At 38.5% G+C, this 15,881-nt stretch overlaps 1 protein-coding gene across 3 annotated transcripts in view; it reads left to right on the top strand.

The window, feature by feature from the left end:
- The window catches only part of LOC122799887 (protein Shroom1-like), a 1,099,098-nt gene that overhangs the window by 430,898 nt on the left and 652,319 nt on the right, over positions 1 to 15,881 (top strand). For all 3 annotated transcript variants that reach the window (XM_044069259.1, XM_044069257.1, XM_044069258.1), the window contains one exon: positions 15,338 to 15,427. The gene's annotated coding sequence lies outside the window, so the exon portion shown is untranslated. The remainder of the gene's footprint in view (positions 1 to 15,337; positions 15,428 to 15,881) is intronic.

The raw sequence follows: 15,881 nt of genomic DNA, 5'->3' as shown, positions 1-15,881 counted from the left end.
CAAGCACTCTCCAAGGCCAAAAACACAGCCTCTGTGGGACCAGATAACATCCCAGGTTGCGTACTAAACAAGCTAAAACAAGACCTAGTTGAACCACTCAGCACTGTCTTTAACCATATAGCCTGAGAACTGGCTTTGTTCCAACAGAGTGAAGGGAAGCAACAGTAATCCCCTTGCGCAAAGGGGGTCCATCAACTGACCCTGGGGAATTATCAACCCATAAGCCTAACCAGCCTTATCTGCCAGGCCATGGAAACACCCCATCCACAAGGATATAGGCAACCTTCAAATGCTTGACCCAACCCACTTTAGTTTCGTTAAGGGTAGATCTTGCTTATTAAACCTAGGAAAGTTCTTTGAGAATGTCACACAAGCCCTGGATGAGGCCAAAACAGTACATACCACCTGTCTTGATTTAGCCAAGGCCTTCGACACAATCCCCCATTCAGGTCTCATAGAGAAACTCTCCCAGCTGCAGATTAACCAATACATTACTAGATGGGTAGAAAACTGGCTCAACGACAGAACGCACACTATCAAAGCTGGGGAGTCCACTTCCACCAGTACTTCAGGAAGTGGTAAACAAAAGACAAGGTGCGACATCTCAAGCTATACTTCATTTTGGTTTTGCATCAAACAGATGCAAAACAGACAAAATAAAAATTCAATCCACGGTAAATAATATTCCTTTATATATATTAACATTCAATGATTCATCTGAAATGATTGAAAAAATTATAATGAGGAATTGGGAAATTCTGGTTAGAGACAAAGATTGGGGACACTTGTTTGAAGGACAAATCAAGTTCATTTATAGGAAAAGTTTGTCATTCAAGGATATGTTTGAAAAAGACAATGGAACCAATGAGGGATATAACATTAGACCCAAGGGCAATTTCAAATGTGGGAGATGTTCCGTTTGTGCTCATATTCATTGTACAAGTGGTAATATAGTTATGAATTCTTGTAATATCAAAATTTATGGACATTTTAATTGTTATACTTCCAGTGTAGTTCACCTTGCAATATGTCAAAAATGTAAAGCATTTTACGTGGGAAAAACCAGCAGGCATTTCAGGGATAGGGTAAAAGAACACCTGCTGGATATCCAACATTTAAGAACAACTAATGCCTTAGCCAGACATATTCAAAGTAATGTTGTTCATAAGTTTAAATTCTGTATCATTCAACACATCACTCATGACCCGCAGGGTAAGATCACTCAATATGACTTGGATGTTCAAGAGTTAAATGGCAGATATTTTTAGACGCATACAACAAACCTGGTTTGAATGAATATCACACAATCACACCTATATTAAAACTCAATATAATAAAGGGTAAATAAAGGTTTAATTTTGGGGTATTTATTTGGGCAATTGTTATTTATCATTTATAGACATTAAATATATATATATATATATATATATATATATATATATATATATATATATATATATATATTTTTTTTTTTTTTACATATCTTATACATTCATATTCATTAGTTATATTACATTGACTAAATATTATTGGTTCAACAATAGATATATCCATTATACATTTTTAATATTTACATTAAATGTAAGAATGATATTTTTATAATTCATTATAATAATTCTAGCAGTAATAGGCATTCATGTTTCATTTATTTCGTCTTTACATTTTTATATTTATTTTTATTTTTATTTTACTTTTCATATTGTATTTTCATTTCAATATGCAAGTTTAAGTAAATTTATAGACATTTAGATATTCATATTGAGGTTATATGTATATGAATGCTTAAGTTGCATTTTTGTATTTGGATCAATAACATTAGGATTTAAGTTAATTCTTTCATCCAACAGTGTGTTGTTTGCACATTTAGCAAGTATAAAGGCAATAGTATACCATCATGGTATGTTAATAATGCAACAAGACACCAATTGTCAATTAATTCATTAGTTGGGTGTAACCTTGTGTATTTTTAAAATGTCTGTGTAACTGTGGTTTAGTATTCTGAAGAAGTTCGTCGTTACGGACGAAACCTAGGTTAATACGCTCTGGTGCAATAAAGGTTTTGATTTTACGGTTGTCGTGGATGTTATTAGGAATACTTTTCTTTAAGGTTTGGCTTAGCTCATCAGTGTGGTTTGCAGTTGTGCTCCGTTGGTGCACGTCTCCTTGGTCGGCTTGGTATCCTGGTTTTCCTACTATCATAGTTGCTACTTGTTTTGGTTTTGGTTCCTAGTTTGCTATGGAAGGCGAGGGTGTCTCGGCTGATGTGGGGAGTTTGTTGCAGCAAATCCGCGAACAGCTCAGAGAACATTCGGTTCTCATTCACAAATTGATCAACAAAGACACTATCACCAGTCAAGGGAACATAGAGGACAGCTTGGGGTTACCTCTTACACAGGTTACACCTAGATCCGTCAATAGTGATGGTGATCAAGGGAGCTCAAACAATCCAAGTAGCGCAGTTACGAATGTGGTTTGTAGCAGTGATGCATGGAGAACCAACTGTTACACCTTCAATGCAGCACGGGCATCAAAAGCTGCATCAACCAATAGACATTCTCAGTCTATGAATGATATGTTCAAATTGTTCGAAAAGCAACTATTCAAACTTAAGAGAACACAACTGGAGAATAGCTACCTTATTAGGAACATCAAACTAGGTATGGTACCTAAAGGATTACGTATTTGGAGATATCCGAATGGATGTGAGAGGGATGAGACTATGTTAAAAGAGTTACATGAATTTTCAACAATTGTGGGTTGAAACTTATGTATATTATGGTTAAGTTCAACAACACCAAAATAGAAGGTCTGCTTAGTCAACTTGATGAACTAAACAACAATATCACCAAAGACCTTCTTTTTGATCAGTATTACAACAATTATACCCACATTATAGCGGATGTTGAACATAGTTGTGATATATTGTATCAAAAGAAAAATACCAAAATCCAAAGAGATATAAAGAGATATGAAACAGGACTTATTTATCCTAAATCAATAACACATGATGACAAACACAGCAACAGCAGGGTTAATGAAAAGAATACGGAAGAAATTGATGACGTCAACTCGTGTGGCGAACGCAATGATCAAACTGAGACCCGTATGTTTGGTGGGAGTCCTACAGACGAAGGTGTGCGACGCTCGGATAGACTCAAAAATCAGGGGCACACAACAGTAAGTCAAGATTACCATCAAAAGGGCGCACGACCTAAACAGAATTTTTTATTCAATCAAAGGCAGGCTTGGAAAATGCGCAAATGAACGAGAGAGCGCTCCACGAGAGAACGATCAATATTGACAGACTTGTGTATCAGGACATTAACTCTGGGTGCAATTTTTCCATCACAGGGTCATCACAAGTTCTAGAAAATGAGAATGTAGGTAAGTCAGATTTGGCTAGTTCTCATATTAGGACCGATAACGACAGTTATCAACATACACCTGTTTCGTCAGTCCCTTCTCATGGTTTTTGCACACATTTACATGGTATAGAGAATAGTGATGACACAAAATGCCAAGACTTGGTTACACGGCAAACATTCAACAACAAAAGATACGCCGTCGGGAACAATATTTTAGGAACAATAAGCGATTTTGTTCACAATGATACCTATTTGGACGATGGTATTAGTAATTCTATCAAATTCAATTCAAATGGATCATTAACATAGTGTCATTATAACATCATGGACAATAATATTCTTATGAATTTAAGTACGTATGAGTGTTTTAATAACAACAGTAATTCACTTGTTGTAAGTCATGACAATGATGGTGTAGCAAAATTTATTAGTGATGTTAATGTATGTGGTAATTCTGAAAATGCACAAGCCAGTATTTTAATCGAAGATGAAAGAGTTAATTATGTGAATTTTTTTATTGATTTTAATCCTGACATTTATTTTGACCAGCAGATTTTGGACAATGTGGGTGTGTATGAAATAACTAGTGAGTGTCCAAATGACACTGATAATGTGTTGGGAATATTGGGCAATGTCTTTTTAAGTAATCCCACTGTTATAACTAACACCAAAGGAGACTTTAAATTATTCAGTTATTCCAAATTATTGATGAATGAACAACAGGTTAATTTATTTTCAAGAGGTTTTAGTTTTGTCCCATGTAAAAAGGGAAATCTAGTTGAATCCATGTTGGACTTAAAGATGTTTACCCGTAAGTTAAATTTAAAAGTTTTATTTCAAAACAATATTGAGCATAATGACAGTTATCATAAGGGCCATCTGACTAAGTCCAGTACATTGAAACCCCCAATGAATGACAGTGTAGCCAGTTTTGAAAATTTGAGTGAATTTGATATGAGAAAGTTTTATAAATCTTATAGAAGTATGATACACTCCAACATATCCAAAGAAGAACAAATTATATTAAGTGAAATATGTAATATGAAGGATATTAGAATCATGAGACCCGATAAGGGCAACGGAATGATCATTACGGATAAAAGTGATTATATTTCTTATATGACAAATATGTTACTCAGTGAGTCTTATAGTGAAGTTAGTATTAATGAAATTAATATTGCTCACAAAAAAATTGATCTTTCACTTAGCGACATGTTATTTCAGGGGAAGATTTCTGAGACTGAATATGAGTTTTTGATGAACGAACATCCAGTCATTAGTGGGGTTTTTGGAATACCCAAAATTCATAAGGGGTTAAACTACTTGCAATTTCAACCAATAGTCAATGGAAAGAGAAGCAAAACTTGCTTCATTAGTCAATTTTTAGATCATTTTTTTAAAAAGAGCATGGCAAAATTCCCCTACATTACAAAAGACTCCTGGGACTTTCTGGGTAGACTCAAAGAATTCAACATGAAGGATGGTTATCATTTTGTAACAGTGGATGTATGCAATTTATTTACAACTATCCCGCATGACATAGGTTTAATATGGTTGGAGGAACAATTATATGAAACTCACATTTTTGACCAGGACAGAATTAACACATTGGTTAACTTAATGGACATTGTGTTACATAACAATTTTTTGTTCTATGAGGGTAATTATTATCAACAAACTAATGGAGTGGCAATGGGGGCATCATGTGCCCCAATGTATGCCAACCTCATTATGAGTTATTGGGAAAACAACTATATATTTAAAACTGAATTTTATGGGCACATTAAAATGTATACTAGATACCTGGATGATATTTTTATCATCTGGGATGATGACCAAAATACCTTGAAATCTTTTCTTAGTTATATTAATAATACTGTCAGATTTTTGAAGTTTACACATCAGATTAGTCAGGAAATGATTACATATTTGGACATTACATTATCTTATAATAAGTATGATGGTAGATTAAAATCAAATATATATAGGAAATCAACGTTTTCCAATTCCTATCTTCACTATGATAGTTGGCACCCTGACCATCAGAAAAAAGCCATTGTCAAAGGGCAGATGGTCAGGGCGGCTAGAATGGTGAGTGAAGATCAGGAATTTAAGAATGAACTGATATACATGTCATCTTTGTTCCAAAACAGGGGTTACCCTGAAGAATTATGTCAAAAGATACTTCAGGAAGTGGTAAACAAAAGACAAGGTGGGACATATCAAGCTATACTTCATTTTGGTTTTGCATCAAACAGATGCAAAACAGACAAAATAAAAATTCAATCCACGGTAAATAACATTCCTTTATATATATTAACATTCAATGATTCATCTGAAATGATTGAAAAAATTATAATGAGGAATTGGGAAATTCTGGTTAGAGACAAAGATTGGGGACACTTGTTTCAAGGACAAATCAAGTTCATTATAGAAAAAGTTTGTCATTCAAGGATATGTTTGAAAAAGACAATGGAACCAATGAGGGATATAACATTAGACCCAAGGGCAATTTCAAATGTGGGAGATGTTCCGTTTGTGCTCATATTCATTGTACAAGTGGTAATATAGTTGTGAATTCTTGTAATATCAAAATGTATGGACATTTTAATTGTTATACTTCCAATGTAGTTTACCTTGCAATATGTCAAAAATGTAAAGCATTTTACGTGGGAAAAACCAGCAGGCATTTCAGGGATAGGGTAAAAGAACACCTGCTGGATATCCAACATTTAAGAACAGCTAATGCCTTAGCCAGACATATTCAAAGTAATGTTGATCATAAGTTTAAATTCTGTATCATTCAACACATCACTCATGACCCGCAGGGTAAGATCACTCAATATGACTTGGATGTTCAAGAGTTAAAATGTCAGATATTTTTAGACTCATACAACAAACCTGGTTTGAATGAATATCACACAATCACACCTATATTAAAACTCAATAGAATAAAGGGTAAATAAAGGTTTAATTTTGGGGTGTTTATTTGGGCGCTTGTTATTTATCATTTATAGACATATATATATATTTTTACATATCTTATACATTCATATTCATTAGTTATACTACATTGACTAAATATTATTGGTTCAACAATAGATATATCCATTATACATTTTTAATATTTACATTAAATGTAAGAATGATATTTTTATAATTCATTATAATAATTCTAGCAGTAATAGGCATTCATGTTTCATTTATTTCGTCTTTACATTTTTATATTTATTTTTATTTTACTTTTCATATTGTATTTTCAATTCAATATGCAAGTTTAAGTAAATTTATAGACATTTAGATATTCATATTGAGGTTATATGTATATGAATGCTTAAGTTGTATTTTTGTATTTGGATCAATAACATTAGGATTTAAGTTCATTCTTTCATCCAACAGTGTGTTGTTTGCACATTTAGCAAGTATAAAGGCAATAGTATACCATCATGGTATGTTAATAATGCAACAGAGTGTAACCTTGTGTATTTTTAAAATGTCTGTGTAACTGTGGTTTAGTATTCTGAAGAAGTTCGTCGTTACGGACGAAACCTAGGTTAATACGCTCTGGTGCAATAAAAGTTTTTGATTTTATGGTTGTCGTGGATGTTATCAGGAATACTTTTCTTTAAGGTATGGCTTAACTCATCAGTGTGGTTTGCAGTTGTGTTCCGTTGGTGCGCGTCTCCTTGGTCGGCTTGGTATCCTGGTTTTCCTATTGTCATAGTTGCCACTTCCACCAGTACACCAGTTACTAGTGGGGTACTACATGGATCTGTGCTGGAAATCTGTCTCTGAAGACCAGGTGAAGGTAAATGGCCTGTGGCTTACCAAGTTTGCAAATGATTGTAAACTGTGCACAATCTTAGAGTCCCTCAATGATGTTAACATATTACAGAAAGGGCTGACACAGACAAATGATAAGTGCCAAACTCATGGACTAAAACGTAATGCAAAAAAAGTCTCATTATCCCCTTTGGCAAAGTATCCCCTGCTAATTATGATATAGCTAGCACCCCTGTAAACTCAAACTCAGTGGTGCGAGATGTGGGAACACAGGTTGATAACATTCTTCGATCACCATGTGTCCATAGTGGTAAGAAAAGCATTCTACGTTATGCATCTCATAAATAAGGTCATCACATCCAAGACCAGGGTGATTATAGCTCTGTTGTACTTGACCTTTATCAGACCAGTAGTAGAGTACAATGCTGCCTTCTGTATGTACTTCACCAGACACCTGCAGCAACTGGAAAGACCAAAGAAGTTTATTACGAAGAGAATCCAGGGCCTCCAAAACAGTGACATACATGTAAAGAGTAAAAAACCCTGTCTTAGTACTCTGTATTGTACAGGCTGCTGAGAGGCAGTCTGTGCCTGCCGTACATTACAGTGTTGGACCCTGCCCTAATGGAAATGCTGCACATCTGCAAATCAAATGGGACAAGAGTAACTCGCTTCAGGGATCTCAACCTAGCCTGTGAGATTAACTGAACTTGTTGGGGAGACAGATATGTCTCGCACCAATTGCCACTCCTCTGGAATAAGCTCCCACTCCACGTGAAGCAGAGGTCCCCAATGACCCTATTCAAGTGCACCCTTGACAACTGGATGGGTGACTGTAAATTCACCCTGAGGATGGCACCTATGCATACCTCTCAACTGTGCAGATTTTCACAGAATGTCCAGATTTTTTCTCATATTTTTGGTACATTTTTCATAAATTTGAGGTTTTCTGGCAAATTAGTGGCAAATCATTAAAGAGTGAAATTAGAAAATTATGACAGACATTTGAGTTTGATTTCATACCCTTCAGAAAATTAATGCTAATGTAAAACATGTTATTATATCACCTTTCTAAGTTTGTAAGAGCAATATTTAAAAATTGTCCCTATTTTTGGGCCCTTGTCCCACTTTTATTTATGGCTTTGTCCAGATTTCTTGCTCTAAGAGGTTGAGAGGGTATGCACCTATGTCCCTTATGGACAGGGGCATTTGGTGCTTATCACAGAATTGTTCTAACAATGACCATCTAGCAGTTGTCAGTTACTTGGGTTATTACATGGCTAGGCTTGTAAAGCCCTAGGGCCATTAGCCTAGCAACCTTCTATGAACCTAGAAGATTTTTGCAATTGATTTTTTTTTTTTTTTAAAGTTTAGCATTTTTTTATCTGTTGATTAAAATTAATGTATTGCCAGAACCGTCAAACTACTGAGTACATGCCTGTTGATGGTAATTAACGAAAATATATTACAGTTACATTAGCAACTACATTGCTGTCCACATAATGTTGCTCTAGACCAGTTTCAGAGGTACTTGGGAAGTAGCAAGCTTTTGATTACTGAAGCAGTGTTGACCTGTTGATATTACTGTTTTTCTTGATGGTGTGTGTGTATTTTTGTTATAATAATGAACCACTAAACACAGAAACATGCAGGTGAAAGCCAAGGAGAAATAGACTCAAGAAGCAGAAATGGATTTCTAATGTATTTGTAGCTCTTAGTTGTCCATACTGGGAGAAGGGCACCATGTTAGTAGTGTTCAGATGAAAACCTGTAGGGTTTTATGGGGGGTGTTCTGTAACTGGAAGATAAGAGGTATGAAAGGGAGACTGATGGGGTAAATCTTTTGCAGTCCAGGAAAGGAAGAGTAGAATGAAGCAAGATGCCAATCCCTAATGTTATTGTGAGACAGTGTGTACATAGCTTTAACGAGGCAAAAAACATGCATGGATGATAGGCACACAACAACCAAATTAAAGTAAGGTTGCCAACATTTCAGATGCCCAAAGTGGGACATTTTTTGCACAAACTTGAGGTTTTGCAGGACAAAACATTCCCATGGCCAGTGCAAAGAACACAACTTTATTTTTTTGCCAAAATAAAAGATTACTCTTATAGCATTTTTTATTTTTAATTTAAAATTTATTTTTTAACCGGGAAAGTCTGACTTGGAATGCAGCCAATTTTCAGCAGAGGCCCAGGGAGAAACACTCGATACGCATATCTTTGAATGTGGGGGGAAACCGGAGCACCCGGAGGAAACCCACACGAATGCAGGGAGGACATGCAGACTCCACACAGAAGGCACCCCAGCCAAGAATAGAACCAGCGAACCTCTTGCTGTGTGGCAACAATGCTACCACTGTACTGTCCGAGGAGGAGGATATTTGAGTTGTTCTATTTCTTATAAGATCTAAGCATTTCAGATGCAACATAATTGTTTTATGTAACTAATAAAGAAAACTTAGGAAATATTTGTGTCCTAAAATCCCAGGGCTTTTGCCATTTTTTTAGTATTTTTTAACTAGGCATAACTGCCTAAAAAGGGATTGTCACTCACAGAGAGAGACAGGTGCTAACCCTAACTTAAAGGCACAGACTTAAGTATGTGTATCAGAAAGAGCTGCTAATAACTGGAATCAGTTAGTAGGAAGAGGGAGGGACTAAAATACCATGGATACAATCATGACTGTAAGGAAACTGGTACAGTACTGGAGGGATGGGACAGGGGAGGATATTTGCAACATACTCATGCTTGAAGATAGCAGAATAGATGAACACATGCATGCTGTCACCATTGTGTACTGTAGTGAAGTAATTCTTTGCAATTCTCCTTTTTCTGTTCTTCTGGAGCTACTAGTTCTCTTTAAGGAAGACGTGCAGAATGGCTAGTTTTTAAAACATCCTTTTTCATTGAAAAATTGTTGTCATTTCTTTTGGTTTTTAATAAATGTTGCAACCAGTTAGCTTTAAAAATTGCATTTTGATGGTTCATTACTTAGAATTGGTGTCTATAATACCCAGGGTTGCCAGATTTCCAACTGGCCGGGTAGGGACAAAGTGAGGACCAAAACTAAAAAGGTCTTCTTTCACGCTAACTGAGGACCAAAAAAGGTCTTTAAACACAGAGCTACTTCTGTTTAATACAGAACATCAAGCAGTTCCGCATTAAACACAAGTAGCTCCGTGTTTAGCGATTTTTGATTGGCCTGTATGCCAGTATACGAACCAATCAAAAAACTTGAAAAACGGGGCTGTGTTTAATGCAGAACTGACTGATGCTCCGCATTAAACACATGCAGCTCCGTGTTTAGCGATTTTTGATTGGCCCGTATGCTGATATATGAGCCAATCAAAAAATTCGAAAAACTGAGCCGTGTTTGATGCAGAACTCTCTGATGTTCCGCATTAAACACAAGCAGCTCTGTGTTTAGTGATTTTTGTTTGGCCTGTATGCCGGTATATGGGCCAATCAAATAAAAAAAAAAAAAAAAAATGGCTGTTTCGCCGGGATTTAAACCAGCAGTGCAGGACTCTGGATCGGGCTGCTGATCCTGGGACAGTCCCACTCAAATAGGGATGTCTGGCAACTCTGATAATACCTGAGTGTTTAAGTGGATAGGTACTTATTACAGAAGTGTGCGAAATACAAGTTTTCATTATTGTCTTTTGTATTACATTTTTGGGCCTACTTTCCGTAGTCCCTTTTCTTTAATTTAAGTTGAAAAACTGTACAGACATTGCAAGTTAGTGGAGGAGACCTTACTGTACTTATTTCCTTGTTTCACTTGAAAGAAAGTTACTGTTTGTCATTTTTGCATTTAAGTTACCTGTAACACATTGCATTTAAGTTACCTGGCACTTGCTCACTAAGTCAGCACTAAAAAATTAAAAGCACTACACCCTGACAAACTCCCCTTGAGTACCTTGTTCCCCATTGGCCCTTTTTTTCAATTATAAAGGAATTCCCAATACTATTCTTGCATGTCCAAAGGTCAGTTGTCAATCTCCTCTCTGGTCCAGCTGGTGAATCTGGGAATCTTGAGGCAATGTTACAACTGCCTCATGTACACAGACAACCCTCTCCTCCTCCCAACAAATTCCAACACATGTGAGAGATGCAACCATATAGCCAAACTGGAGGCTAAGCTCTCTCAACTCAGTACTGGCGTGACCAGTCAGGAGGAGAAGGAAACCACACTCACTACAATTCCAGTCTCACATAGACCTACCACGACAGCAAACCAAACACACAAACACACAAAACATACTCGGAGGCTCTAAATAAAAATCTGCCTAAGCAGCAGAGACCTCCAAAGCAGACACCCAAGCAACCGCTACCCCAAAACAAAACACGTGCAACACACAGCTCACAAAGCCAGTGTGCCGAACAGTCACAGCCCTTAAGGCTAAACAACACACCTGATACACTTCTGTAGGTGAATCTATCGTCAGGCACACTGATGTCCCGCTCACCAGGCTGAACATGGAGAAGGTCACGGTGAGCTGCCTGTCGGGCGCTAGGATCCGCCACATAACACACGCACTCAGGTCACTCCAAGGCAAGTACAAATATGACTCCGTCATTGTTCACGCTGGTGTGAATGACCTGAGACGTACCTCCCTGGACTACATGAAAAGAGACATAGAGGAGCTCTCTGAGCATGTAGCCCAGGCTGGTATAACCCTGACCTTGAGTAGCATCTTACCCTCACCAAGAATGATGCCACAATATGAAGACAAGATGATCAATTTCAACAATTGGCTTAAGTATTGGTGTCATTCAAAGGGGATCCAATGCCTGTCGGCCTGGGATGACATGCTCGACAAGCCACGATGCTTTGCTAGGGACGGCTTGCACCTGTCACCCCTGGGCTTTCAGATATTGGCAAAGGCTCTTGCTACCCCCATAGTTCCTTTTTTAGGCAAGGCTCAAAAGACAAACCCACCTCCATAGGTATCACAAGGGATAAGAAACTGAGTAATGCTACTCAACGCCAGAAGTCTAAACCTCAAGATGCACGCACTCGAAACTCTCCTTAGCATGGAGAATCTCAATATCTGTGCAGTAACAGAAACCTGGTTCAAGGCTCCCGGGAGCACCCCAGCACTACCAGGTTATACCTCATACCATGCTTTTTGGCCACAAAACTTGGACCAAACCACAAAAGGAGGGGGGAGTATCAATATTCGTCAAAGATACCCACACCTCCAGGTTGGTGGCACAGCACGAAGCATCAGAGACTATCCATGTGCAACTAACAGTAGGTAAAACTGCCTTCCAGTTTATAGCCTGCTACAGACCACCCTCCCAAACCCAGGAACCCCACTTGGCCTTCCTGAGAACACTGGAAAATATGAAGGTCTCTCCAAACACCATTATATTGGGAGACATCAACTATCCAAACATAGACTGGGAGCATTACTGTAGCTCCAGCACCCTAGCCCAAAGGTTCCTAGAATTTATAAACTCAAATGCTATGGAACAACTTGTTACCACTCCCACAAGAGGGGAAAACATACTGGACCTGATCATCACCAACATGGGGACTCTATGCTCCAGACCAGAAGTGTATCCCTCACTGGTAAGATCAGACCATAAACTAATCTCACTGGATATTCACATCCCGACCCCACCCCCTGCCCAGAAAACTTCTCTAAAGCAAATTTCACACTCCTCAAAACCGAGGTGGAATCCTTCAAAGCCCCCCCTGGCCTGTGGAAAATACGGCCCAGACCGCAGAATCCTTTATAAACGCATTCTGTGAACACCTTCAGGAATGCATGGATCATGTAATCCCAAATAAAACCAAGACCCAGTCCTCCAAAGGCAGACGTCCTGTCTGATGGACCCCACCCATAAACAAACTATACAATAGAAGGAGGAAGCTACTACATGATAGAGCAAAATCCCAAAAAGTGAAGGCATCTCTGATCAGTATTAGCAAAAAATACGGGCACTCATAAAATCGTCTAAGGCCAGCTTCGAGAGAAAAATTGCACAGGACACTAAGGATAATCACAAGGCTTTCTTTAGTTATGTTAGGAACCTGGGTGGAATTCCCAGATATGCTCAGAATTAGTCCAAAATGACAAAAATTACACCGAACCCACAGACATTGCCAACATCCTAGCTGACAGGTTCAGAGCAAACTTCCCCTCCCCACCAAAAGGGCGAATATCTATCCCAGCAGAGTGCTGCACCCCTGACATCTCAGATGCTCAGGTAAGAGCCACCCTCTCCAAAGCAAAAAACTCAGCATCAATGGGACCAAACGGTGTCCCGGGCTGCGTTCTACATGAACTCCAAGAAGAGCTAAACCCAAACATAAAACTACTGTTCAATCTCAGCCTTACTACAGGATATGTACCCAAAGAGTGGTGTACAGCAACAGTGGTCCCTCTCCACAAAGGTGGTGCCTCAACAGATCCTGGAAACTATCGCCCCATAAGCCTGACTAGCTTGGTCTGCAAAGCTATGGAAAGGATCATCATGGACCTCATAAATATATTGGGGACCTACAGACACTGGATCCTACCCAGTCCGGCTTTGTTAAGGGCAGATCCTGCCTCTTAAACCTGGTCGATTTCTTTGAAACAGTCACCAAGGCCATTGACGAGGGGAAGGTGGTCCACACAGCCTACCTGGACCTCGCAAAAGCCTTCGATACAATACCCCACTCGGGCATTATAGATAAGCTCACCAGCTTAAATATAAACCCCTATGTCACTAGATGGGTTGCAAATTGGCTCAAGGACAGAACCCACATGGTTAGAATTGCTGGAGCCATGTCAGATTCCAAACCAGTTACAAGTGGCGTCCCACAAGGCTCAGTCCTGGGACCTCTCTTGTTCAGTCTATATTTCTCAGAGGTACAGGCAAACACGGAAGGACTGTGGCTGACCAAGTTCGCAGATGACTGCAAACTGGGCGTCATAATCGACTCTCCAGCCGACACAAGCATCCTCCAAAAGGGCCTCAAAGAAACAGACAACTGGTGCCAGAGTCATGGCCTCAAGCTAAACGAAAAAAGTGTATAGCCATCCCCTTTGGCAAAAACAAAGTGCCCACAAATTACCACATAGGTGGTAATCCATTAAGTACAGAAGAAGTAATTAGGGACCTGGGGACCCAAGTTGATAGCAATCTCACATTTGACAACCACGTGGCCAAAGTAGTTACAAAAACATTTTATATAGCCCACCTAATCATGAAGGGATTCACATCTAGATCAGGGGAGGTCATCGTGCCTCTTTACTCATCCCTCATCAGGCCCATAATTGAGTACAATGCCCCTTTTGGGTTTTACCTTACCAGACACCTGCAGCAACTGGAAAGACCCCAAAAGTACCTCACCAAGAGGATCAAAGGGCTCAAACAGATGCCATATGCTGCCCGGTTAAAGAAACTCCAGCTCTACTCAGTGGCATACCGCCTGCTCAGAGGCAATCTGTGCCTGACGTATAAAGCCATGTCCAACCCGGAATTAATGGACATGCTGCACCTCAGAAAATCCAAATCCCATCGAGCTACGCGCTCGAGAGACTTGAACCTCAGCACTGAATTAAATAGGACATGCTGGAGGGACAGATTCCTAACCCAGAGGCTCCCTTCACTCTGGAATAAAATCCTAGTCCAGGTTAGGCAGAGTCCCTCATTGACTCTCTTCAAGAGGAATCTTGATGAGTGGATGGGAGATCGTAGGTTTACCCTGGTGTCACTGTTAGAGGCGCACAGTATACTAACCTCGAAAAAGGGCATAGCAAAATTAATTTAAAATGGGTGGTGAAAGCCAAACACACTCTGGCTAGGCTTATAAATGCCCTAGGGCAGATAGCCTAGTATGAACCTATGAACCGAATTAATACTTTTACCTTCTAGAATTTCTTCACATAAGTACGGTGTATAAACAGGGATGGTGTTGTAGAGAGAAACATTTTTATGAATTTGATTAGTGTTTTGTTTCTGACATTTGAGTTCTGCATTATTGTACAAGTATTCTTTTTTTTAAATAACCAATACTCATTATGATACCCTGAAAATAAGCTGTCTCTCATTTTGAGCTGTTATATCCTATGCAGTTGGCTTTCTGCTAGATGTAGACACGCCTGCATTTTGTTCTTCTGAGCTTACTTTTGAATTGTTTTTATCACTTGATTGATTACAATTGTACTCTTCTTATTGCTTGCAGGGCAACTTGTCTGATGTGATTGCATTGAAGAGATACAGTAGAAGTTCATCAAACATGCTGGTCCATAGTTTAAAATTTGATAAATGTCAAGTAAGTAAAGAAAAATGGTTTTATTGTGTTACACAAATGTATTTTATGTTATTTAATTGTTGTCTTGGGTAATGGGATGATCCACAGGTTCATATTTAAATACTAGACAGGCTGCAGACCATTACAAGCCTAGCAAAAAAAAAAATATATATATATATATATATATATATATATATATATATATATATATATATTCAAAAGCTCCCTCCCAGTCTCACGTAAGGCAAGAAAAGGTAAATAGGGAAGATTTTGTGGCTGCCCATCCAGTTATCTACATTTACCTTGGAAGGCGGCAAGGGTGCTACACTGCTTGACATGTAGTTGAAGTTTGTTCTAGAGGTGGGGGCTACTTGAGATATGAATCTATCATTCCGACATGTCTTGTTTCTCTGTTGATGATCATTTATTTCCTTTAACTGGACATTTGAGGTACCTTTTGTTCTGTGAAGGGTTA

Source organism: Protopterus annectens, chromosome 4.part0 (assembly GCF_019279795.1).
Source record: "Protopterus annectens isolate FY-2018-M chromosome 4.part0, PAN1.0, whole genome shotgun sequence".
NCBI lineage: Eukaryota > Metazoa > Chordata > Ceratodontiformes > Protopteridae > Protopterus > Protopterus annectens.
Note: the sequence above shows the minus strand (reverse complement) of the source record. Positions and strands in the feature narration are given on the sequence as shown.